Source organism: Bos indicus, chromosome 5 (assembly GCF_029378745.1).
Source record: "Bos indicus isolate NIAB-ARS_2022 breed Sahiwal x Tharparkar chromosome 5, NIAB-ARS_B.indTharparkar_mat_pri_1.0, whole genome shotgun sequence".
In the NCBI taxonomy this organism is placed as follows: domain Eukaryota; kingdom Metazoa; phylum Chordata; class Mammalia; order Artiodactyla; family Bovidae; genus Bos; species Bos indicus.
In genome coordinates, this window is record NC_091764.1 from 90,354,842 (window position 1) to 90,362,544 (window position 7,703).

Sequence of the window (7,703 nt, forward strand, 5' to 3'; positions counted from 1 at the left end):
AGATGGGCATACCAGACCACCTGACCTGTCTCTTGAGAAACCTATATGCAGGTCAGGAAGCAACAGTTAGAACTGGACATGGAAAAACAGACTGGTTCCAAATAGGAAAAGGAGTACGTCAAGGCTGTATATTGTCACCCTGCTCATTTAACTTATATGCAGAGTACATCATGAGAAACACTGGGCTGAAAGAAGCACAAGCCAGAATGAAGATTGCTGGAAGAAATATCAATAACCTCAGATATGCAGATGACACCACCCTTATGGCAGAAAGTGAAGAGGAACTAAAAAGCATCTTGATGAAAGTGAAGGAGGAGAGTGAAAAAGTTGGCTTAAAGCTCAACATTCAGAAAACGAAAATCATGGCATCTGGTCCCATCACTTCATGGGAAATAGATGGGGAAACAGTGGAAACAGTGGCAGACTTTATTTTTGGGGGCTCCAAAATCACTGCAGATGGTGATTGCAGCCATGAAATTAAAAGACACTTACTCCTTGGAAGGAAAGTTATGACCAACCTACATAGCATGTTCAAAAGCAGAGACATTACTTTGCCAACAAAGGTCAGTCTAGTCAAGGCTATGGTTTTTCCAGTGGTCACGTATGGATGTGAGAGTTGGACTGTGAAGAAAGCTGAGTGTCGAAGAACTGATGCTTTTGAACTGTGGTGTTGGAGAAGACTCTTGAGAGTCCCTTGGTCTGCAAGGAGATCCAACTTGTCCATCCTAAAGGAGATCAGTCCTGGGTGTTCTTTGGAAGGACTGATGCTAAACCTGAAACTCTAGTACTTTGGCCACCTCATGCGAAGGGTTGACTCTGATACTGGGAGGGATTGGGGGCAGGAGGAGAAGGAGATGACAGAGGATGAGATGTCTGGATGGCATCACCGACTCGATGGACGTGAGTTTGAGTGAACTCTGGGAGTTGGTGATGGACAGGGAGGCCTGGCGTGCTGCACTTCATGGGGTTGCAAAGAGTCGGACATGACTGAGTGACTGAACTGAAATGTTCATCGACAGACAAATGCATAAAGAAGATGTGGTACATATATGCAATGGGATATTACTCAGCCACTCAAAGAATGAAATAATGCCATTTGCAGAAACATGGATGGACCTAAAGAGTGTCATACTGAGTGAAATAAGTCAGAAAAGGAGAAGTATCATACGACATCCCTTATATGTGAAATCTAAAAATAAATAATACGAATGAACATACTCACAAAACAGAAAGAGGCTCACAGACTTAGGAAATGAATTTATGGCCACCAGGTGGAAGGCACAGTTAGGGACTTTGGGAAGGTAATGTACATACTGCTATATTAAAAAAGGAAAACCAACAAGCTCCTATGTTATAGCACATGGAACTCTGTTCAGTGCTATGTGCCAGCCTGGATGGGAGCGGGGTTTGGGGGAGAAATGGATCCATGTATGCATGGCTCAGTCCTTTTGCTCTTCACCTGAAACTACCACAACACTGTTAATCAGCTATACCCCAATACAAAACATTTTTGGTGTTAAAGGGGAAAAAAAAGGAATTTTAGGAGGTATAGGTAGCAGTTCAGAATACCGGGTCTTCTGGTTATTTTCTCATGGCTGACAAGATGCTCCACCAATGAGGAGCTCATGCCTGTAAGAGTTGGATGCAATGGTCCTTACCATTTGGAAGGCAGCCCACACTTCCCCTTCCTCCCAGAGCTTTGTTCAGAAGCAACAAAGCAGACTACCTTTAGATACAGAAAATGCTCTCTGCCTTGTGCTGGGGCTCCCTATGCAGACTTTCCTTTCATCCGCCTTCAGAGCATTTTTCGGTCTGGCCTTAAAAACCCCTGGAGATACTTCATAAGACTCAACAGTCAGAGGCCAAGGTGATACATTCCAACCTGACTGAAGGAAGAAACAGATGATGTGCACATTTCTTCAAGGCCACATGTGCTTTGCTTAAAGGATTCCCAATGAGGGAATGTTGGGCTTTTACTAAGAGTGGAGGGTTTCCATGAAGTCCTGCTAGGAGTCGTCTGATTCACTCCTACTTTAAAAGAAACTCAACACACTGCTACCTACATGATACTGACACTCATTCTGTCATGAAGGGGGTGAGGGGGAATAATCATTAAGGACAGTTGTATTAGAGAAACACATTTCAAGGGATTATTCAGTAAAACCAAGAGATTTCTATACATTGAGTATGACATACAACATTTTACATTTTTGATCTGGGTCTATCATTTGCATATGAGGAAAATTCTCTCTGGTGCTCACAGTTGAGTAACTGAGTTCACCTCTTTCTCATGTCTACTGTAGGGTAAGGGAGTTAGAGAAGGCGAGGTTTGGAAAAAGAATGAGATTGCGCTTTACAGGAACAGATCACCTTTAATGAGACGAGAAGGGGCAGCAGTCAGATTAGTGAGCTGCTGCACTAACCCAAGAAAAGAGTAAGTATATATAGGTATATGTGGAAATCTACTGTCTTAAGGGGGCCTGTTATTCTCCAAGGTTGTTCGGAGTAGTTCTCTCTTAAACGGCTGGGGCAAGGAATTCTGGAGATGGGCCAGAGGCTGGGACTGACTGGGAGCTGGGCTAAATCAACCTTAATGTCCATTTTTTTTCCCTTCAGGTGAGAGAGTTCTTTGTTTTGCACAGAATGGTGGGGAGGACCCAGAGGGGAGTTTTAACTCCAGGCTATTTTGAGCCATGTAACTTTCCTTCATCTACCATCTCCTTAGGCAAGTGATACCTGATTGGGTACCAACTGCCCTGCAGATAGAAATTTGGGGTTGGGGAGGGTCTGGGAGGCCAGAAGGGAATTGGGCAGTTGGCTCTTTGCCGCGTTTTAAGAACTCAATAAACATTTTCTAAACCTATGTTCTGATACAGATTCAACAATATGATGGTAAGTGATCGTAATTATCATGGAATATCAAAGACCAGGACTTTTATTATTGTCAGATACTCATGCAGAATTTGATGTGACTATAAACATAAGATGTAAGATAACTTAATTACTGAGGCATCGCCTTTTGACCTACATACTGCCCCAAGGTCCTGTGCCAAGGCTTTGGACACTGTCGTTTACAAGTCCCTGCTAATGTAGTCCAAATTACAAGTTGCAGCAAGACTGGCCCTTTATGCTAGTTATCCAAAAAAACAAACAAACAAACAAAACACTACAGCCTCCTGGCTTAAACCTATAATTCAGAGATATTTATTTCTTCCTGTACTTCCTAAAACATAACAGGGCTATAGGGAGAAGAAAGGGTTACAGACCTCTGTACTGACCCTGTTACCTAGTATTCTACTCCAACAGGTATAGCAGAGAGACAGTTTCCACAAAGTACCCTTCTGCTGGTAAAGAAGGAAGTGCCTGAGGGTGTTATTTAGATGTTATTTACTCAAACTAGCAGTGATACATCACTAATCAAGGTGTGCTGACAACTCTCAAGTCCTCAGTTTTCTCTCTAGAGAAGTTCACCTAAGTTGCCTGAACTGCACCTCGTATAAAAGCTCAAACAGCCAGAAGAACTAAATGAAAGTGAACTTACCATTTGGATTTCCTTTCTTTCTCTAAGGCCACAAAGCATATCATCGAAGTTATTGATTCAGTACAATAACTTCAACGGACATCAGCTTTGCTTCTAACTGTTGGCAAAGTGATTTCTATTACAAATTCCATGGGGAGGTTAACTTGTCAAGGACTTTGATGAGCAAGGGACTCAAAGATGTTTCTGATGGTATATCAGTGTGATGTCACAGATCTATATTGAAAGATCATATAGACATCAATCTGCATGATGGGGAGGTGTATTTCCTATAAGGTTTTGGGGGAAGACCTAGAACATTTCATGCAGTGACTGTGAACAGAAACCCACCCCATGAACTGTAAACTAATGCCAGAGGAAACACAGAGGCAGAGATTTTTGAAACAGGTTTTCAGCAAGAAGCTCCATTTTCTCTTCCTTCCCCTCCTAGTAATTAAATATGGAGAAGAGAAGGATAAAGAGGGAGGCATGGAGGAAGGGAAGGGAGAGGAAAAAGAAGGGAGAGATGAGGAGAAGGGAAAAAGAAGGGAGAATGGAGGGAGAGGGCAAGAGAAAGAAAGAAAAAGAGGGAGGGTGGGAGAGAAGAGGAAAGAAAGGACAAGGGGAGAGAGGAAAGATAAACAGAAAGAGCAGAGGGAAAGAGTGGAACAGGAAGGAATCTCTACACTGCTAAAGAGCAGGGGAGCAGGCAGAATTCAGTGGCTATAGAACACCTTCCATGCTTGAGGGCTTGTTAGCAGAGGAGTAAACAGTGAAGTCTCCTTATGGAACTTGGTGGTAGAATTTGTATCCAGGGGGCTTCCCTGGTGGTCCAGTGGTTACCAATTCGCCTTGCAATGCAAGGGACACTGGTTTGATCCCTGGTCTGGGAAGATCCCACATGCCATGGAGCAACCAAGCCTGTGAGTCACAACTACTGAGCCAGTGCTCTAGAGCAGGCGAGCCGCAACTACTGAAGCCTGAACACCTAGAGCCTGTGCTCCACAACAAGAGAAGCCACTGCACTGAGAAGCCTGCACCCAACAACGAAGAATAGCCCCTGCTAGCCTCGGCCAGAGAAAGCCCGAGTGCAGCAACAACTGACCCCACCACCCCAAAAATAAATAAATGAATCTTAAAAAAAAAAAAAAGAGAGAGAGAGAGAAAGAAATTGTCTCTGGCACATACACACCAGCACCACCACACTGGCTCCCCATCTTACTTAGCATGGTGTGCTCAACTGTGTGAATCTGTGATCTGGGAAACGAATGCAAGTGAGACACTTTACTTTCTCAACCAGCTGCCAGTGTCTCTGTGCAGAATGAGCTGGGGAGGCCTAGTTGTGCCATTGCTGCACTCTCGGAGCCCCTTTTTGACACGTGTGTATTATTTATTGCTACTGTTAATGGGCCTCTAGGCACTAGCTTAGGACCCTAATTTCTCATATCCATTCTATTTCTAAGAATATCTTCCTGCTTTATAATCTTAATACACAGTGTTTAAGGTTCCAAGTTCTCTTCAAAATAAAGAAGGACATTACACAGTTTGGTGGGTAGGAGAGAGAAGCCTGTAGTAAGTGTGCTTTTTCATTATTAGTACCAAAAAAGAGCTCCTTTATTGAGGACTTCGGGATAAATTCATTTATGCTCTTAAAAGCAAGAACATTTATATTTCTCTTGTAGGAACTAGATTGCTTTAATAGATATTTTCAATTGTTGATCAAATTTCCCTCTTCATTTTAATTTGATGAAAAGTGTAAAGTCTCAAGAGAATGAGAAGACAAATCACAGACTGGGAGAAAATCTTTATAGAAGACATATCTGATAAAGGATTGTTATCCAAAATATCCAAAGAAACTCTGAAAACTCAACCATAAATAAATGAACAATTCAATTTTAAAAAGAGCAAAAGACCTGAACAGACAACTCACCAAAGATAACAAACAGCAAATGAGCATCAGATGTCATTGCTGCTAAGTCACTTCAGTCATGTCTGACTCTGTGCGACCCCAGAGACGGCAGCCCACCAGGCTCCTCTGTCCCTGGGATTCTCCAGGCAAGAACACTGGAGTGGGTTGCCATTTCCTTCTCCAATGCAGGAAAGTGAAAAGTGAAAGTGAAGTCGCTCAGTCGCGTCCGACCCTCAGCGACTCCATGGACTGCAGCCTTCCAGGCTCCTCCATCCATGGGATTTTCCAGACAAGAGTACTAGGGAATTGAAATTTTAAACAATGAGATACCACCACACAACAATTAGAATGGTCAAACACTGAATTGACCTGAAACACTGAATTGTCTGAAACACTGACAACACCAAACACTGACAAGGATATAGAGGAATGCGGACTCTCATGGATTGCTGGTGGGAACACAAAATGGGACAGACACTTTGGAAGAGAGTTTGGCAGTTTCTTACAACACTAAACAAAGTCTTTTGACACGATCCAGCAGTCATGCTCCTATTTACCCAAAGAAAGTGAAAACTTATATTCACCCAAACCTGCACATAGATGTTTACAGCAGCTTTATTCATAACTGCCAAAACTGAGAAGCGATCAAGATACCCCTTAGTGACTGAGTGAATAAACCAACTGTGGTACATCCATATATCCATCCAAAAGAACATTATTCAGCATTAAAAAGCAGTGAGCAATCAGCCATGAAAAAGACTTGGAGGAAACTTGAATGCACATTGCTCAGTGCATGCTCAGTCACTTCAGTCGTGTCTGACTCTTTGTGACCCTATGGACTGCAGCCCGCCAGGCTCCTCTGTCCATGGGATTCTCTGGGCAAGAATACTGGAGTGGGTTGCCATGCCCTCTTCCAGAGGATCTTCCTAACCCAGAGGTTGAACCTGCATCTCTTATGTCTCCTGCATTGGCAGGGAGGTTCTTTACCACTAGCGCTACCTGAATGCACATTACTAGGGGTAAAAGCCAATCTGTAAAGGCCACAAAGTGTATGAATCCAACCATACAGTATCCAATGCTAGGAGACAATAAAAAGATCAGTGGTTGCCAGGGGTTAAGGGAGAAGCAAGGTCAATAAAGTTCAATTTATTAAATTAATTACAATTTTAGTTTAATGAACATTCTATTTATCATGAGAAAACCAAATACCAAGTAGAACACACCAGAAATTCCGAATTATACAGCAAGAAAACCCTTCCCTGGCTTTCTAAGATTTCTAACAGCTATTGACCTAGTACATCCTACTACATATGCTGTGGAGTGCTCACTAAGCAATGTGATGGTCAGATCCTCCTACCTCCCACCTCAGCGTTTTCTGAAACAAGGGAGGATTTTACTTCCTCCTTGACTGACTACTGTCTTCTGCCCCAGGTTGCTGAGGGAGTGGTCCTCCACAACCATCCACTCTGCCCATCACCAGGGATGGCAAACGCCACAGGGCTCTTGTTACAAGCCCATCTACTGTCTTATGTACTCAGATCTGTGCCACAGTGTTTTTTGCTTTAATGTAATTTTTTAAAACTTCAACATACTGCAAGAAATTCCATATAAGGTTTGATCAGAGTCCACAGTTACTATAATTTGCTTCTTCGCTTTTCTCTCTATGTATGTATGTATGTATGTATACATTTCATAAATCATTTGAGAATAAGTTGAAACATCGTGCTCATTTACTCCTGAATACCTTATGATATTTCCTTAAAAATAGGAAAGTGATGAAAGTGAAAGAGGAGCGTGAAAAAGTTGGCTTAAAGCTCAACATTCAGAAAACTAAGATCATGGCATCCGGTCCCATCATTTCATGGCAAATAGATGGGGAAACAATGTGAACAGTGATAGACTTTATTTTGGGGGGCTCCAAAATCACTGCAGATGGTGATTGCAGCCATGAAATTTAAAGATGCTTGTTCCTTGGAAGAAAAGCTATGACCAACCTAGATAGCATATTAAAAAGCAGAGACACTACTTTGCCAGCAAAGGTCTGTATAGTCAAAGCTATGGTTTTTCCAGTAGTCATGTATGGATGTGAGAGTTCAACTATAAAGAAAGCTGAGTGCCAAAGAATTGATGCTTTTGAACTGTGGTGCTGGAGAAGACTCTTGAGAGTCCCTTGGACTCCAAGGAGATCCAACCAGTCCATCCTAAAGGAAATCAGTCCTGAATATTCATTGGAAGGACTGATGTTAAAGCTGAAAACTCCAATACTTTGGCCACCTG